Here is a 17428-nt window from a genome sequence, read left to right on the forward strand (position 1 = left end):
GCTGTTATAATTAGCCGACAAGTATAATGCTTTTTCATCTTCATTTTAAGATTTATTCACATTTATAATTTATTATTTGTTATATCAGCGCCATTGTAGCATTAGTATTAAGTGTCCCCCTTATCCACATTAGTGTATATAAGATTTTATGCTTCATGTATAATACATTAAATTGTAATATGTTTAAAAATTCATTCTACATTCATTCATACAGTCCACTCACCTTATTCCCTTTTCTCAACATAGCCTTTTTTTTTTAACAGGACATTTTAGGGTGCCACCCTGGACTGCTGTTAGGCATTACTTCAGGGTGGCCCACGCCATCTCTATAATTCACAACGTGGTGTAGCCCCCTCCCACATTAGCCGGATCCCAAAGTGGAAACCGTTTAGGAGGGTTGGCAAAATAACTCACAAACAAATAAAACATTTAGAACAAATTCCTAAGGCACCGGCCTAAACCAGCGAGTACCACCGGGCGCTGCGTTCATTCAATAAGTATAAATTCATTTTCGAAAAAATATTCAGAATTACAGATATTAAATAACTTCATTTGTAATATAACTTCCAATTTTAATTGATATATTCAAAATCTTATAAATTGTTAGTTAAAAATCTTGAAAATGGGTAAATGAATAATAATAATGAGAAGTATTTAAATAGAGATAAATGAAAATGTCATTTGGTATTATACATTAATCTGTAAAATATTTTTAATTTTTTTAATGTATTTTCCTTGAAACCGGTCTTTAGACATTTTTGATATTAAAACTGAATTTGAAAACGTAAAGTTGTTATGAAAATTTATATAGCATTTTAGAGTTTACAAATAAAAATTATATTTTTTTAAATCTCATAAAATAAATTATACGATTTTTAATAAGAGGAAGTTATTTTATATCGATAAATATAAAATATCTAAGAATCAAATAATATTAAATTATCATAAAAATATTATACTTTGTGAAATAATTAGTAATGGTTAATTTTATTTTTTAATTTTAACTGTATTCGAAAAAAATGCTTACTAAGTTCGCAATTAATGGAATTTTCACCAACCCCCCACAAATTTTTATTTTTTAAAGCACGGAGTATTTCCGGAACATTCCCAAAAGTTAAGTTAAGTATTTTTAAAGTTTTTAACCCTCCCCCAGTATAGAGGAGAATGGCCCGATTAAAAAAAAAATTAGTATCAAAGCAACTTGAAAAATAAAAAACAACCAAAGCCATTCTAAAACAAAAAATATGGGGGAGTAAAAAACATTTTTTTACTCAATAATTTTTTTAATTATGTAAACTGCTTTTATGATTTTTTTGATAGCAGCAACTCTATAAATCAAAAGTTAGTTGATATTAAAAACAACTAAAAATAAATTTAAACTCCAAGAATGGAGATTCCGATATAAGATAAAGAACTGTGATCAATATTTATATATTTTTCTGTATAATTAACACAGTTAAAATACCTAATGATAGATGGAGTTAGTGAAATAAATCTATAATAAATTAACCAGAAGTTAATTGAGGTGACGTCAAACAACACATATTAGTTGTCATACGTAACCAGTTTGTTATACTTGTATAATTGCTACTCTATTTTTAAATTTTGTTTGATTTAGTAAAAGTAAACAACTTGTACATAACAACATTCAGCTTAAATAAATTTATTTAATCATTTTTTACACATCCTTCGATAGCTCAGTTGGTAGAGCGGTGGACTGTAGCGGCATTTACATCACAGTAATCCATAGGTCACTGGTTCAAATCCGGTTCGAAGGAAAAATTTTTGCTGATTAACAAAATAAACCATTAATTAGTTACAAGAATGTATTGACAATTTTGGAGGTCATAAATGTACATTAAAAAATGAATAACATGAAGAATCAATTATAGTTCTCGATTTTTTTTTATTGAAAACTAAATTGTTATTAAAATATCAATAATATTTTTTAAAAAAGTCACTATTTATATTTAACAAAAAAAAATGCTTAGAATAATCGCTGTAAAATAATATTTTAAATTAAAAATATTATAATCTAATGACGCCGTAAATAACAAGAAACTTTAAATTCGTGTAATAAGTATTTGAAAAACTTTTGAGTGTTATTTCATTTTTAAATTAAAGTATTATTTTTCGCCGTGAATTTAATTATTGCATTGTAATGAAATATTTTTACTACACCATTTCAATTATAATTCTGGGTCGCTGGACTCGCTTTACTTGTTTTAATTTGTTCGCAAGAGCTAGTGCTGTACAATGAAGCAAAGACACAAAACATTTCAAAATAAATATTTATTTTTTTATAAAATAGGTTTGTAAAACCCTTAGAGGTTTTGTGAACTTGTTACAATAAAACACAAATGATTTTATGAAATCAAAAAAATTAAGTTTTTTCTAACGTTAGAGATACATTTCGAGTGTAAATGAAAAATTCTAAGTAAAATAAAAAAAATTTGTAGTTACATTTTATATTTATGAATTTTTTAAGCTTTAAACAAAGTATTTTAGTGATTCAATAATAAAACGGAAAAATAAAAACTGTCTAAGCAATATAAGTAATTTTAGTTATAATAATCAACTAAAAAATTAAATACTTATAGTTAAAACCTTTATATGTTACTCATGAGCCCTAATATATGCTTTACCTCCAATGTCTACCTATAGCTCAAATTCGTAAAAAAAATGATACTATGTTAAATTTATGATCCGTTTTTATGAAATTTTATCTTACAAACAAATTATTTTAGAAATATGAGAATTTAATGTACAAATATTTGTAGAACACAAGATTCACACAGACTTACGAATATTAATTTTTATTTAATAAATATAAAGATATGAGTTTATAAAATTTGATTTTTAATATTTTTTATTTTAAAAGTTATTATTGATCAGAATTTTTTTTAATAGTTATGTATTTTACTTTTTGGTATATATCTGAAATAACTATTATGATATTTAAAAGATTTTGTACCTTTTATTTTAGTGGTCAAGAAATGTATAAAAACTGTAGAAGCATTATAAGTCTTTTTGTTGTAATTGTATTGTTCGTTGTTTATTTTTGTATATAAACATTAATGTACTATCTAAAAAAAGTAGTTTATTATCATTTGTATTTTTCTTTCAGATTCTTTTTTACGTAATAATGCTTGCTAGTAATTTCAAAGCACAATTTCTTCAATTAATACTTCTATTATAATCGAGTAATACCACTCATATGAAATGTATGTAAATTAAGCCTTTATTTGATAAGAAAAGCAAATAATAACAAATCAACACTTTTTTTAATTATGTAGAAAAAGTTTTGAACAGTTACTTTGAACAAATCATTTTTTATCATTAATACCAACTATTTGTTTTTGTATCTTAGCTTATTATTCTTATCAAATTATTTTTATAGCTAACCCAATAAAAAATAAAAAATTGAAAAGATTTTGTTTTTAAACTAAAATTAAATTTGTCTTTCTGTTTAAACTATTTACTATTATATGGGTAATATTATTTCAAAAACATTTTGTTTTTAAACTTTTAATTGATTAATCGAATATATTATATTTAAACTATTTGAGTTATTAATATTATTATGTTTCTTAGAAAAATCAAAACAAACTTACATTTGGGAATACGAAGATTGGACGGAGGAGGGGAAGGTAGTTACATGCTTGAGAAAACCTCGACGCCCGGTATCGTTAATGGACCAATGAGGGCAACGCGGGGGCGGGTGGTGATCCTTAAAAGGGGGTTGGGAGACCCCCCGACGATACCCTTACGTTTGGCGCGCATTCGCAAGTATCGGAAGCACGTGGTTTTCGCGAGCCGGCTTTTAACGTTAGTACTTGTCTCGGAATCGTGTCCTTCACAACTACGTTAATCTTGTACCCTGTTGATAAGTCGGTCGTATCGCATCGTCTCGCCAAATTGTTTAAAAGCAATTCCGAATATATATTAAATTGTTTTTGATTATTTTTTACATATATACACACACGATACACCCTTAGGTGAGTAACGAAATTTTATAATAATATAATATAGTGACATAATTATATCACTATTCAAACAACCAGTTAAAATATAAGAAACATTTTTTTAAACATACAAATTTAATGGTTTTTTACAATTTAAAATATTTGTTGAAAATTGTTTTTCAGAATGATTAATGAAACCTATGTTCTTACTAACACAATTAAAAATGTGATTAGTAAGATTAGTATATTTAATCTTATGGTGAATATAAATATTTAATTGATTGGATTTGACCGTTTTACTTTATATCAATAAGTACTCATCTAATATTAACTTATTAAATATAAGTTTGTACTTCATACTAGTTGAAAAATTATTATTAGTTGTTATAAATAAACAGTATTATTTTAATATTATTAATAAAAAAAATATATTTTTTTATTATTTTAAAATTTAATTCTGGTTGGATTATTGTTTAATTGGAGTAATTATAAAACTAAAAAGTTTTTCTTTTACAGTTTTTTTTTAAATATAACAAAGAATAAACAACTTAAAATGTTTTAATTAAAAAATATAAATTTAAAGTAAAATAAGTAGTTTTTTTTATAACTTTCAAGAATTTTAAACAACAGTTATAGTTTTGATTCTCATTAGCACTAAAATAAAATCTACTGAGAACCTAATCTTGAATATTTAAAAAAAAAAACAGATGTTTACTATTTAACATTGTATATACTATAATGAAATTAATAATTAATTAAGCATAATCATTTACAATTTAACTGTTATTTGTCGGTTTTGTTTATGTTAAATATTTCTTTAAACTTTGAAAATAATAAGTAGTAGTTGTGCAAATAAATCATCAATGCTAACATTTAATTTGAATAGTTATTTTGGAGGTAAGCCAAAAAGCTAGTATACAATATCCATTAATGTGAATAATTTTTGAGAAACTTCTTTTTTTTAACGAAAAGGTTTCAAATATTATGCAATAGAAAGTTTAAACTTTCAGTATAAATTATGTATACTCCACATATCACTATGACATAAAAAATAGTTTTTAAACGTTAAAATTGATGAAAATTTGCAAAGATAAAAAGTAATGTGATATTTTACTCAATTATAAACTTGATTTTAGGCTTCGATAAGAAGCTGAGAAAGTATTAATTTTACTATGTTGTATTTTTTTTTGTGTCTATTACCACTTATTATAAACTCTCATTAGACCGATTTCGATAAACAATACGTCAAAAGATTAAAAATCGTATATAATCAAAGAAATTATCCTAACAAATTGAAAAAATGTCTGTTTCCTGTAGTTGAGGAAAAACCTCAAAAAAGTGCAATTATAAAAATCGGTAATTATCAACATTTTTTAAACTTTTTTAATTAAAGTTGTAGTAACTTTTTGAAAAATGAACCTATCATTTGTATATTTTTTTGAAAATTTAACTCTTATCTTCCCATAGGGGAAATTAAAAAATGGTAATTTTTTCATAAAAATATTAACTTTTTCAACTTAACTTTTAACAATATTCCGATAGTAAATAAAAACTTGTATATGTATATATAAATCCTTAATTAAAGCTTATGTAATATAATTTAATTAAAAAAAAAAATTGACCTCTGTAATTGTCTTCATGATATAAATGACTACCGTAATCAAAAATAAGCTATTTTTATGAAAAATTCATAATTTTATAATGCTATAACTTTTTAAAAAATATATGGATTAATACAATTTTTTTTAAAATTAATTTTTGTATATCTCTTTCATCTGATTCCTTTTTTTTAATCGAACCATTTCCATTTATACAGGGTTATTCAGTAAGTAAGGAAACAGATCAATTGTTATAAAAAATAAGAACAAGAAATTCGTTTCCTCACTCATTGAAAACCCTCATATAATATAATTATATAACATATACAATTATATATATAATAACTTCACTTTTAGTAAAAACGGACATTAAAGTTAAATAAAAGTATGTTTAAGTGTAAAAATTGCAAAATTTAATACATTTTTGTAAAAAAACTTATTTGTAAATGAAAGTAGTGTATTATATAAGGTAATGTAACTGCATTGGCCTAATAAGCAAAAAGTGATTAAGAGATCAATCCCTCCAATTTTATTTTCAAATATATTTATTTTGATTTTATAATATTTTTAAAATGTTATTAAAATAATTTTTTTTTAATATTGTACGTTTTCTGTATTCACGAGAAGAGATTGTAGTACCATAATCCTTCGCTAAAAAAAATCTAATTTGAATTCTTTGTGCACATTTTTTTCTCAATTTAAATTATTATTTTCAACTAGGCGATACAAGTAGAGACCACAGTAATGTGGTCGCATATATAGATAAGAGTTATATAAATTAAACTTATAATTAATATATAGTTAAACTTATTTAAAATGTTTGTTTTTATAAAGTCAAGAACTTTTAAAGTCAAGACATTTTGAACTAACTTAAATTAATATTAATTTCATGCTAAATTTATTTTATTGATGTATTATACTTTTAAATTAAAGAACTAGTAATCAGGGTATAGTCGAAAAACTAGGAGTTGATGTTGTTTTTGGAATAATCACCAATTTCTTAAAATTAATCACTATTATAGATAGCATTGAAGCGTATTTTATGATGGTAATTTTAATGACTGTCAGATATCATCTATACTTGTGTCATCTATATCACGTCCAAACTGTGCTACTTTTTTTTTTTTAAATGTCAGTATAAATTTTATGTAGAAAAAGCGTTCAATGCTCTCAAATTTCATCCTTTAAAAAAAAAACTCCTAATATTTCAACTGTGTATAATATTTTTTACTCATTCTTGTTAAATTATTTTTAATAAAATTAAATTTTGTTTATTTCAGTATTTTATTCTTAAAATTATTTTACAAACAAACAATTTTGTTACAAAATGATCTAAATTAGAAGTGCTCACACAAATACATAAATAAATATAGTTTTAAAAAACTAAAAAAACACGCTTTTAAAAAACATCGAACTAAAAATTATTTTTAAATTTTTAGTTCGATATTATTAGCTTTTCTTAGTATTGCCAGTTAGTGTATTTATAAACTCACAACAACGTGTCTTACTACCATTGATAATAAAGACTATATACCTGCTAATATCGTCATAAAAACCAATTAGCTACCTGTATTAGTAATCCCTTATGTATTATACATGTACAATAACACAAAAAAATTTGAATCTTTAAATGTTTATAGCTAATAATAAACAATAAAATGTTTCTATTTATATATAAATCATCAATATTATATACAGGGTGTTCAGTAAGTAAGGAAACGGGTTTCTATTGTTCTCATTGTTACAAACAATGAGAACAATAGAAACCCGTTTCCTAACTTACTGAACACTCTGTATATACATAATATTGATGATACGCACCCATGTACGGGTACGAAAACCAAAAACTATACAGGAATAGTGTTGCTGTCGTGTGGTGATCGTGGTGGGGTGAATGCGTTACGACAGTCTATTCTCAAGGCCATAGACGACGGGATACGCGAGAATAACACGTGGCGCGTGGACAGTTACAAACAAACATACAAACAAATAAACATACATTCAGGTGAAACATATAAGCGTATTAAAAACAAGCTCGATATGAGTTTAAAACTTTTAAATTTTATTTTTTTGAGTCTAATTTAAACTAATATTATACAATATATATTATACTTTTGGATAATGCAAGAAATAAAGTTTACTGATACAATTTTAAAAGGGGATACGAATTTTAATTCAAATCAAAGAGTTAGACCAGTCAAGGTTAGACAACAGTGCCTAAAAATAAACATGTCATTAAAATAATTACTCAAACACAAAAGCATTAGAAATTTCTAAATAGCATATTTTAAATTATTAGTGGCGTTATACATGTAATATACAGGAATCCATACACTAATAGGTCTACGGAAAAATAAAAAATTTTTTTTTTATCATTAGATTCTAATAAAAATTGTTAGTTATGAAAAACTATTTTTTCAAAAAAAAATATGTTTGTTTGCCTGATAGTAAGTAAAAATGTGTTCAGAATAATGAAGAATTTCAAACATTTAAGATCTAGTAGACAATTCATTAAATTTCGCCTTATATAATTTGTATTTTTACTTAATTTAATGGCTGTCTTCATTATAAAAAAAAAAAACATAAAAAATATGATCTTATAGTTAATTATAAAAAGAAAAGGATACAACTCAAAAAAAAAACTTGTACAACCTTAGGCAAATAATTCCTTTTCTTAATACAAATATATATCTTAACAATTGATATGCTTTGTTCCCACTAATAAAACACCGTATAACCAGAATAACTGCGGTAGTGTTTTTTGTTATCTTACTCAAAACAAAGCATTTTGTTGAGAAAAAAGTTTGACTTCTTAGATAAATTACGAAGTTTGACGGTTCGACACAGCAAATTTCGTTTGACCATGCAAATCTGTGTTACCTACCTCTCTTGTCTTTACTATAAATAAAATATGGGTTCCATAAATAAAAATATGTTCAATTAAATACATTTTTAGAAATTTAAGTTTACGCCTACTGTTTTATTATTAAAGCTTAATTACAACCACATTTTCAATACTTATAGGAAAACAATTAACATAAATTAATTTTCATATAGAAAATATATTTATAAATTAAATAAATGGATAAAATATATTTTTATAATTTTTAATAGTAATATCCACAAAAACAGTGTCTACTTGTATATGTATACTTTATTATAACAAGAAAAATAAATGATTTTTTCTCCAAAATATAAACTTCTTAAAAAATAAATTTCAATCCAAATTTTGACCATTAAGGTTCAAATGAACTCTGAGAAAAATTTTTTGAAGTGAAACTTCTTTACAGAGTATCTGAAAATAAAAGATTATCATGCATCATAGCCGTCACGAACGGATTTAATTGTTTTACTAGGTAAACGATCAAAATTTTGTTGTTCGATGAATATATAAACTCAAAAAACGTGTACGTTTGATAAATGTGTGCGTTCAATAAAAGTTTACATTCCATGATTGTTGTTAGCAATTTATTGTATTAATATTAACAAATATCTTGAACTTCAATTCATAAAACTTGATTTTTAATTTTAAATTATACCAATAATATAATAACACAAATTAAAAAATATATATACGGTTACATATATTTTAAATTAAATAAATGAATGCATATTATAAACAACAATTAAATTTTTGAAAATAAAGTGCTAAATATATTTTATATTTTTATTTTTAATCAAATCTATTTATTTTTACAATTATAGTAATTAAAAAACACTAATTATTTAGCTATTAAAATATTTTGTAATTAAAAATATAATAAATAAGTATACGCTGTTATTATAAATACTAAATATATTTATTTGTATTATAATTTATATAAAAATGAATATTCTTATTAATAAAAATTAATTTAGGTAATATTTATTTTTATCTTAATATTAATATTAATTAAATTTAATAGCTATAACTTTAATTAATTATACATATATTAGTGTAAATAAAACTAAATAACCTCTATATATTCTTTTTTTATTAAATAATAATAATAATAATAATAAGTAATAAATATAATTTTATAATATAATTTAACACTGTATTTTCGAAAAATAATTTTAAATGTATTGAATAATTTAATTTCAAATAATTTTGATTATGCATAAAAAAATTACAAAAATCACTATAGATGCAATTTTTACAGGATATTTTAATAACTTCTAATCAAAAACTTACATTAATTATTTTAGTTATCATAAGTCTATTATATCTTTTGTGATGAGAAAATTAATAATAAATCAAATTAATTTCAATTGACAATATAAGTTTTAAGTGTATTTTTTTATTTTATTTAAATATAAAATTAATATTCTACTAGTCAAATGACTGAAAGAAGTTTCGCGTGTACTTGTAACACACAGTGTTTTTTTATATTTCTACCTGTTCAACTAATAATTTTATTTATGTATTTTGAATGATTGAGATTTTTTTGAATATTTTCTAGACGTATATATCTTTTTCTACTTAGTTTTGCAAGCATTATAATAATAATATATGTGAACGTTCCTTCGATGTCTCTCTGATCCTTTTGCTAAACGTCTTCCAAGAATATGATGAATGTTTTTGGTTTTAACAGATAGGAATCGTTCTAGTAGCGGTTAACATTAGTCGGTGGATGATGAAGGTGGCTGTATATGAGTGTATTGATGAAAACAGAAAACAAAATGTTCTGTAGCACCCGATGTTTTGGTATGCGTCTCACGTACGGGAAAACGCGACAGGCACGACCCTCGTTTTCACATAATCGGAAAAAAAATACTTCATTCGTGTTTTTTCTTTTGTTGCCTGCACCCCCTTCCAAATTTCCTTTGCTTTGGATTTTGTCTGTAAAGCAAACTATTAAAGCACATACGAATTTATGTCAACCCAAAAAAATGTACCAATGTTATCAACCCAAAAGTGCGAAAAAGTCTTCATAGTGTTACTAAAGTTTGCGCTATTTGAAAAACATCTCTTGGAACTCGTGAGTGAAGTGTCTGGTTAAGAAAAGTTATGTGATACGAATTTCTCTTGTTTTTTGTTTCCGTTATACTATATATCTACTGTTTTCCATGTCTGTAACAAAAAGAGAAAAATACATGACTAGATTTTATAAAATGTGTTGGCAAATCTATCAATATACCCAGACACACTATCATAAACGTTTTGTCAGAAGTAAGAAACGTCAATAAAAATTAGTATTAATATTCAGCTATGTATAATAACTTTTTTTTTTATTTTTCAAGAAAAAAACAAATTACAAACATTTTCTATAATAAAATGTAAATATATACTAAAGCTATAGACATTATATTTCATTAAAAAAACTTAAATATAATTTCAACTAGTTAAAATTGTATAACTATTGCTCGCACCACTACTACTATTAATAATTCACACTAATAAGCAATCAGCTCGATCACATTATTGTAAAACGAATATGAGTCTCAGTTAAGATATTGACGATAATTTTCGTGTGCATTTTGATTAAGTTATTATAACTTACAAATTGGATTTATTTTTAAGTTTTTTAAACTTAATACGTCTATCCAGTGCCTTCATGATGAGATATTTTTTTCATCTCTTGCATAACCGTAAAACTTTGATCGAAAAAATTTTTATTCATCAAAAATTTACATTACAGTTAACATACAAGATTAAGTTTTTTCATTATAAACTATTTATACACCACTGATTATTCTAATTGATTTTTTTTTTTTATTAAGTTACATAATTACTAAAAAATTATTCATCATCATAGTGTAATTTTCCAAAAATGATCAAGTTACAAAATACTGCTTTGATAAACGACTAGTTAGAGATATGCAAAGTGCATTTAAATTAAAATTTCCGGTAAATTTATAAACAGTCAGAAAAATATTTACAACATTCTCATAGTTCTCATCGTAAAACAAACGCAACGGACGGTAATTAAAATTAATTTCGCCGGAACAGTACCGTAGTGGGTGACATTCGCCAGTGTTACTTAAAGCTCCCCGAAAAATGACTGTCGTCATCACACCGTTCATCTGGTCTTTTAAGTCTTGACGTAATTAAAACTTTCGCAATTAAAACTTTAAAACAATTTTAGCTCTATGAGAATATTGTCCGCCGATTGTTTTCTTATAATTTTATTATACTTATCTTTTTTTCCGTAACACTCGTTGCAGCCGATCTGGGGTTATTCTCTACATTGTTACCTGAAGGATTTTAATAGTAAAATAATAGTGTCAATATAGTTATAGATAATGTCTTGAGTGTTTTTTTACTTATATATGTATAGAATATTTTTTATCTCCATTGGCTATATCATGCAATTTAACACAATAAAATGTATAACATAAACTATTCTATTATGTGGTCTATGTTAACATTTTTCAAGTAAAATGAACTCAACTATTAATTTATTGGCAAATATTGTTACTTACACTAGTTCATAAATGGTAGATAAAAAATTTAACACAGCCTGAAATTTTAAGAAATTATAAATGAAACGAACTTGTATTATTTTAACGTATATTATTTAATTGAACTCATAATGAGTGTCTATAATTATTGTTATTAAATCATGTTTACAGATTAAATGATACACAGAGTTTCTCGAACAGTTATAATATATACAAGTATATAACTTAATTTCGTAAAGTTTATAATATTAATTAATGCAATTAAATGACGACGGTATTATAATAATTTCAACAATGTTTTCCATTATATGAATATTTATCATAATAATTTGCAATACTTACTGCAAGTTTAAGCTTTCGAATAAAATAAAAATACGGTCCAGTTAATTTGTATTCAAATAAAAGTTCATATTTAAAATATGAGCAGATATCTTACAATTTCCATATTTATCATGAAGTAAAAAAAAAAAAGTTTTTTCACTTAAGTGAATAATCAACTTGATGCAATTTCCACATATTATCTACTTAAAACATCCATGATACGACATTTATAAATATAATACATTATTTTTTTAGCATTATTTTTGACCTGAAAGTATATATTTTTATACTATTCATTTAATTACCGTATTTTTCTTTAATAATTTTCATAAATTATAACGAGAAAACTTTCAAGTTGAAAGAGAACATCCTAATTTAAATGAAACTCTAGATGGTGATCGTGGTTTTACTTTTTCTTTCCATTTAATTTGCATTCAAAATAACATAATGACGTTTTCTCGCTGTAATTAGGATTGTTAACAACAATATAGCAAAAGTTGCGTCTCATTATTTTTTTTAAAAGTAGAGTTTTGATTTTATATTTGATTTTTTTTTTATTATTGGATCTTCATTTTAAATATCACAGAAATATTTTAATTTTTAACTTTAAAAATGATAAAGAAAATTTTAGAAATATCAATAAAACATATTGTGTAGTGCACAGTTATTTGAAAGGTATAGCACCCACCTAAGGAAAATTTGCAATAAAAATTATACCAATTGGAATTAAATATTGATATTCATCTTAAATAAAAGAGAGATGTTTCTATTATCAATATCTACTAATTTTCTATCAAATATTAAGGGATCAGGTGGAATTAATTTTTTAGTATTTATCAGAAAATAATTATACAAAATTGATGGAATTATTTTTGTTATATATGTAAATGCTATTCAAAAAAATAATATGAACACCAATAAATAATAGTAAATTCTTAGTGATAGTCCTATTATCACGGTCTTGCATTCGAGTGCATATAATTTTATAACCAAGTTTATGAATATTTAATCTCAGAGGATAATTTAAAGTATTTATATTTAGAGGGTAATAGTTTATAAATTAATTGAAGTAAGTAACTTTATAAATATTACAGTTTTTTAAAAATTAATCCTCATGTATAATATTAATAATTAAGTGTGAAAAAAATTTATCTGATAAATTTCGATGGGGTTATTATTCTTCTTTTTAAGGCGAGGAAAAAGAAGAAAATGAAGAAACTTCCACAGGATTATAAAATTCAATAGCTACATATCAATGTGAGCATCTTTACTCATTGGGTGGAAAACGCTCACTCATCCTTATTGTTGACAGGATCAAATAAGTTTCAAATACAACTGTACATACTTGTTAAAAACAATAGAACATTCAAAAGCATTCTTATTAATTACATAACCTGTATTGAATTGTCTGTTTGCAAGCTATACGGAAAACAATACAATGAATCTATTTCTTAAAAATATATTACGATAACGATGTATTTACTTAAGACGAATGGTGGTTGAATATTGGTGTTAATTATTATTATTATTATTCGCCCAAGCGAAAGTTCTAGCAGAGAGGATAGTCGATCTGCAGAGTCTCGTCGTATGCCTTGACAGGTGCATGACGTGAGTTGTATACATGTCTACAGACCGAAAAATTTTTGTACTTTCTTGAACTCGCGTTACTCCGCATTTTCGTAGTATTGTGTAAGTAGTGCAAAGACGGAGAAGGTAAAGCAATAAGTAATGGATGCCAGTAAGATCCCCTTTGCCTACGCACAAACGAATCGAATCACATACTACTCTAGTTGTGTGTAATCCAGCCGGATTAGTAAAAATATTCTCCGCATATACACCTACATGTACAATAGTTTATCGTATTCATCAATCATCGTCGTCAACGGTTTTTTCTATCAAAACCCCCATTTTGTGGTAGGTTTTTTCGTTCCTACTCATCCTCTCTCTGAAAAATTCTCCATTTTAGATTGACACCATGCAAATGACGACATACTGAAGAGTGTTTTTATACCATTTTATAACATGGAAACCTTTGATGAGCTCTTTCATCACATTTTACCATCAGTAACGACACCACCTCAAATCTTCTACCTCTGTTGTCTGAATGTAATAATAATACACCATTTCGATGATTGAGTGCTGATAAGCAATCTATTATTTATTTAGAAAAGTAATATTAATTATGACAAGTAAATTTATATGGATAATATTTATCACTGTAAAAAATCCTAATATCATTAAACGCTTAAATAGAACGACTGATAAATCAATATTTATATTTATTTTTAGATAACAACTCATAATGAGTTATTTTAAAAAATCATTTGTTATTTGAATACAAATTTATTATATTTGTAAGAAATCATAATCTCTCAAATATTTTCATAATTATAATAGTAAAATTTTATTTTGCATGTTAGGTATTTAGTTTTATTATTTAGAAAAATTTAAGAAGTGCTAACAAATTTATTAATCTTTACAGAAGGTAAAAATATGTCAGATGCACTGATGGCTTATATTTTTTAACAGATCGGACAAATAGGGTAAATAATCGGGAAAGGAAGGTGATGTATAGAAGGCCGTGTGTCATTTTCGAAATCAGGGTGAATTAAGTAGTTTAATAAGTGTTCATAATTAAATCATTGAAACGGTTCGGCGGATTGACGGCTCACTGGGTTTAGAGGGCGGGCATGGAAATAGCAAAACTGCCATCGGCAGTGAGCTTTGAAATAATGGACTCATTTGTGCGATCTCTCTGCTCTGGCTTTCCCAAAATATCAAAATGGTTCATTCGGATTTTGAGTTATCTCGTGAAAATCCACTTTGTTTTATATATAACTAACCTCCTAACACTTAAATGAAAAAAATACTACCACTATAATATAAATAATTTTCCATTCATTGTTTCATCCATCGCTGTACACGATTTTTAAAAATACAAATAACCCATAATCAAACCCTGACAGTTTGATAAAAACGTCTAATTTTCATCTCTCAATTGAATGGACAATTGATTTATTAAAAAAATATAGTGATTCTTTTGGGGGTTATTTATTATATTGTTTAATATTATGATAATGGCGTTGGAAAAATACTTTCATAGTTACCTCACATCGTTGATTACATCCTTTTTTATTAAGTTATAGTTTTATTATTTCATACAAATTCAAATGCAAATGTTCGTCCTTTCTAATAAAATATTTTCTCGGAAAATAACCAAAACTTTTAGTAATTTTTTTAAGGTAAAAAATTTTATAAAATCATTATTTATTTAAATAAAAATTGTCGAATTTTGAATTCAGTGATATTTCAAAATATTATTTATATTAAATTTTATCATAAATATAATTGTTCGGCTCATAAAAATTATAGTACCCATGAGTGCTAAGGTGTGGTAGATTAATGCCGTTGACATTTCTAGAAGGCGCCTTCCGTGACCTATAGAAGTCGCTGTTCGGTAAGAGTAGTGACATTAAACCCGTCAGGGACTTTCCTATATTCGAGGCACGTCGACCGACAATAATTGACAGTTACTAACTAATGTCTTCCACGTTCATTGTCACGACAGTTTTGTTTTTGTCATGTGCTTGCCGCATTACACATTATTTTTTTCGCACTTTCAATTCTTCATCCTTTAATTAAATTAAAAAAAAACTACCCCGGTATCATTTAGCAGTCGTCGACGCGTCGTCATTTTAAAATGGAATGCTTCTCGTCTCATTATGTTCACTTACAATAGATGAAATACGGTTCGCTTGTATATGATATTCCTATTTTTTTTCTTGGCAGCGTAGTTAAACGGATGAGTTCACGTTTAAATTTGTTTTTGTATTAGGTTAGATTTCATTCTATCTCATTCAACTCAATCACTCCCCTTACTTTTATCGACGTAGCCATTTTATAAATGCTTCGTTTTTTTTTTAATCTTGATTGTACTTTAAATTAACTTACAATAGATTTAAAGTGATTTCCTTACATCGAAGTATTTTATAAACCATAAGTTTAAATAAAATAATAGAGATATTTAAAATTTGATCAAGTCTAGAAATCGACTAACATAAATTATTTATGTAAATAATACAATTTAATAAGAAATAATAATTTATTTAAATCATTATTTTATAAAATAATGTTAAAAAACGAAATTATTCATAAAAATTAACCCTTAATCGTATATAATATACGATTGCTCTAATAATTAACTAATAGAGTAGATATAAATTTATAACGTTAATTATTTATTTATTATTGTTTATAATACAAAAGAATTCACTACAGAGGTGATAGCAAATTAAGGCCTGTCAACAATAGATTAAAGAGAAAATGATAGTGTCATATCTAAGACACCTAGAAAGGGCTTGAAAATAGAGGAAAGTTAATTGTTTAATAACCCAGAACCGAGTATAAGTACGCAAGCTTTGAAATTCGAAAATGATGGAAAGGTGGATGCAAAAAGAAGGCAGTGACGGAGTAAAAGGGTTATGGAAGCTACATTAGTATGCCATAAAACACGGTGGAAAACAATGCACAAGTCGTTCCCTAATAAATGGATGTGTAATTAACTGATCGACCGGCAGAGGGTTAAATGGTTACTATGGAGAGTATGAAAATTGTAACCATTGTTTATATGACTCAAGAAGCAACTTACATTTGATGACAACTTAATGAAACACAAAATAAATTCAAGGCGATTTTTTTCTGAAGAATTCACAAAGAAAATTACTATGAAAAATATATAAAATAAATAAATAATTTTTCTTTTTTTCTTAATTTGATCATTTACATTGAATATAATTATGTATATAACTAACAATTTAGCGCACATCTTTTCAATCAATCAAATCAAATTAATTATGTAACGTAAAATAGATTGACTTGAACATTGATAGTACAGAGTTTCAAACGAAAGTTACAATATTTATCTATATCCCCACTATAGTTTATTCACTGAATATTCTATATTTGTTGATATTGGCTCATAAACAATGTACTCGTAAAAATATTTGGTTTTTGATATTCGGCCTCCTCTTTCGGTCGATTGGCGGTTTTTGGACACTAGTCAGAAGAATTCATGTTTTTTTAAACGGGTACATGTAAACGAGAACAATATTTGGAACGGCAATATTCGTCTATTCATAACAGTAGACGAATAATCGGTAT

The 17428-nt window shown here is 25.3% G+C and overlaps 1 protein-coding gene and 1 non-coding gene across 3 annotated transcripts in view; both read left to right on the plus strand.

The window, feature by feature from the left end:
- Positions 1-1686: 1686 nt before the first annotated feature.
- Trnay-gua (transfer RNA tyrosine (anticodon GUA)) lies at positions 1687-1778 on the plus strand. Its single transcript is given in 2 exon segments — positions 1687-1723; positions 1743-1778. It is a non-coding gene; the product is annotated as a tRNA-Tyr (tRNA).
- A 2063-nt stretch (positions 1779-3841) lies between these two features.
- The window catches only part of LOC126905140 (lachesin), a 101345-nt gene continuing 87758 nt past the window's right edge, over positions 3842-17428 (plus strand). For both annotated transcript variants that reach the window (XM_050684582.1, XM_050684586.1), the window contains exon 1: positions 3842-3998. The gene's annotated coding sequence lies outside the window, so the exon portion shown is untranslated. The remainder of the gene's footprint in view (positions 3999-17428) is intronic.

This window comes from Daktulosphaira vitifoliae, unplaced genomic scaffold (assembly GCF_025091365.1).
Source record: "Daktulosphaira vitifoliae isolate Bord-2020 unplaced genomic scaffold, ASM2509136v1 Scaffold_4, whole genome shotgun sequence".
Classification (NCBI taxonomy): Eukaryota; Metazoa; Arthropoda; class Insecta; order Hemiptera; family Phylloxeridae; genus Daktulosphaira; species Daktulosphaira vitifoliae.